We start from the raw sequence: 3,605 nt of genomic DNA, 5'->3' as shown, positions 1-3,605 counted from the left end.
ACATACACTTATTTGTATAATTAATATATATATCCTTAGTGACTACAAATATGAAAACTTTTCCAAAGTTTTTGATTGTACAATAGTTAATAAAAAATTATTAATTTAGCATTACATATTGAGATAATAATATATCGAATGATGGTGTGACAAATAATATTTTTCTTGTTAAAGAAGAAAAGAAAAAAGAACTGGAAATGGGAAGTTACCCACCCGTTTGAAACAGCTCGTGAGAAGAATTGTCTTCTCGGCAGTGACATCTTGAAAAGTAGTGGCACACATTTAAAACCTAATTGAAATAAGAATCAATTATTGAAGATGAGAGAAAAGTAGTTGACTTGTGATTTGTGAACTTTGTGTAAAACTAATATTTTATGAAAACTAAAAATGCCAAATTCTCATAATACCTTTGAAGAGAAAAATAATTATTAGCCACAAAAAATATATAGATCATATGTGTTGTGGTAGGAATGGGACGTGATGCCCATTTCCTATATAAAGTTTACATTCTCTTTGAGAATGAAATAAATGAAGGTTGACAATATCTCTTCCATAAGCTTATAAATAGGAGGTGAACATCCGTGAATGTAACAGAACAAAAAATACTATTTTCCCTTTCTTTTCATACACAAGCAAATAATAATAAATCAATCCTCTTTTATGAATTTAACTGTGCATACTGCTCATTTTATTATTATTTGTTTTTGAAGAATGGCAAGGATATGTAATGAAGATGTATGCCTTGCGGATAGTGCAAGTTCGCACACTATTCTCAAAAGTGATATATATTTTACCCATCTTGTGCCAAAAGAGGAATATGTTAACACTATTATTGGCTCAGACAATGTGATAGAAGGCTCCGGAAGAGCTATAATTTTGTTTCCTGGAGGAACAAAATTTATAATAAATAACGCACTGTTGTCTACCAAGTCTCGAAGAAACTTGTTGAGCTTTAAAGATATTCGACGAAATGGATATCATATTGAGACTATGAATGAGGGAAATCATGAGTATTTATATATCACAACTCATGATTCAAATAAGAAAGTTATATTAGAAAAATTACCCTCTCTTTCATCTGGGTTGTATTATACTAAAATTAGTGCAATTGAATCACATGCCACTGTAAACCAAAAGCTTACTAGCCCAAATGAATTCATAACTTGGCACGACCGTTTGGGTCATCCGGGAGCAACCATGATGAGAAGAATTATTGAAAACTCTCATGGACATTCACTAAAGAACCAGAAGATTCTTAAAACTAGTGAATTTTGTTGTGCTGCATGTTCTCGAGGGAAGTTAATTTTAAGGCCATCACCAGTAAAGATTGGATTTGAGTCCCTTGAATTCCTAGAAAGGATTCAAGGTGATATATGTGGACCTATTCATCCACCATGTGGATCTTTTAGATATTTTATGGTCCTGATAAACGCATCTTCGAGATGGTCACATGTGTGCTTATTATCTTCTCGCAACCTGGCGTTTGCGAGATTACTGGCTCAAATTATTCGATTAAAAGCACAATTTCCAGAAAATCCAATTAAAGCAATTCGTCTTGATAATGCTGGTGAATTTACTTCCCAAGCTTTTGATGCTTATTGTATGGCTAATGGAATAAGTGTTGAACATCCAGTAGCTTATGTTCACACACAAAATGGGTTAGCAAAATCACTTATTAAGCGCCTCCAATTAATTGCTAGACCCTTGCTTATGAGAACAAATCTCCCAACCTCGGTTTGGGGGCATGCTATTTTACATGTCGCAGCATTTATTCGTTTGAGGCCAACGAGTTATCATCAATTCTTTCCTATACAATTAGCTTTTGGCCAGCAGCCAAATGTTTCCCATTTAAGAATATTTGGGTGTGCGATATATGTTCCCATTGCACCACCTAATCGCACTAAAATAGGAGCCCAAAGAAAATTAGGAATATATGTTGGATATGATTCTCCCTATATAGTGAGGTATCTTGAGAAACACTTGTGGCACAAGGTTTTTCACAAAGGCCCGGTATAGATTATGAAGAAACGTATTCCCCTGTAGTGGATGCGATAACATTGCGTTATTTGGTCAGTTTATCTGCATATCATAAACTGCATATGCATTTAATGGATGTGGTAACAGCCTACTTATACGGCTCATTAGATCGAGATATCTATATGAAAGTCCCTGAAGGACTAAAGATATCTAAACCATCCAATGAATATTCGCAAGGGTTATACTCAGTCAAATTGCAAATATCTTTATATGGTCTAAAGCAATCTGGACGAATGTGGTATAATCGTCTTACTGAGTATCTGGCCAAAAACGGATTCAAGAATGATGATATCTGTCCATGTATTTTTATAAAGAAATCTGCATCTGGATTCGTTATAATTGCTGTGTACGTTGATGATTTAAATATCATTGGGACTCCTGAAGAGATTCCAACAATTATAAAAACTCTAAAAGAAGAGTTTGAGATGAAAGATCTTGGAAAGACTAAGTTTTGTCTCGGCCTGCAGATCGAGCATATAAAAGGTGGGATCTTTATTCATCAAACAACATACACAGAAAAGATCTTGAAAATATTTTATATGGATAAGTCACATCCATTAAATACCCCAATGATCGTAAGATCTTTGGATGTGAAAAAGGATCAATTCCGCCCTAAAGAAGAAAATGAAGATATCCTTGGTCCTGAAATACCATATCTTAGTGCCATTGGAGCGCTAATGTATCTTGCTAATAATACGCGACCTGACATATCATTCGCGGTGAATTTACTAGCAAGGTATAGTTCCTCTCCAACCAGAAGACATTGGAGTGGAATCAAACAAATTTTTCGATATCTTCATGGAACGGTTGATATGGGATTATTTTATCCCTATGGATCCAAGTCACAACTAGTTGGCTATGCAGATGCTGGATACTTGTCTGATCCACATAAAGGGAGATCTCAAATAGGATATCTGTTTACATATGGTGGAACAGCTATATCATGGAGGTCCATGAAACAGACGATAGCAGCAACCTCCTCTAATCATGCTGAAATACTGGCGATTCATGAAGCTAGTCGCGAGTGTTTTTGACTGAGAAGTCTAATTCAATATATTCTGTCATCATGTGGACTAATTGATCATAAGATAGCTCCAACTGTCCTGTTTGAAGATAATACAGCATGCATTGCTCAACTTAAGGGTGGATACATCAAAGGTGATAGAACAAAGCATATTTCTCCCAAATTCTTCTTCACTCATGATCTTCAAAATCAAGGGACAATTGATGTCCAACAGATCCGTTCAAGTGACAATTTGACAGATTTATTTACAAAGTCACTCCCAAAATCCTCCTTTGAAAAATTGGTACATGAGATTGGGATGCGCCGATTTCGAGACGTTAAATGATGTCGGCAAGAGGGGGAGACTGTACTCTTTTTTCCTTGGTCAGGTTTTTTCCCATTGGGTTTTTCTTGACAAGGTTTTTAATGAGGCAGTCCCCATCACAAAGGATATTATACTCTTTTTCCTTCACTAAGGTTTTTCCCACAGGGTTTTCTTTAGCAAGGTTTTTAATGAGGCAATAATCCTAAATGGGCATCCAAGGGGGAGTGTTGTGATAAGGAT

This window comes from Arachis ipaensis, chromosome B01 (genome assembly GCF_000816755.2).
Source record: "Arachis ipaensis cultivar K30076 chromosome B01, Araip1.1, whole genome shotgun sequence".
Lineage (NCBI taxonomy): Eukaryota > Viridiplantae > Streptophyta > Magnoliopsida > Fabales > Fabaceae > Arachis > Arachis ipaensis.
This window is presented reverse-complemented; position numbering follows the sequence as displayed.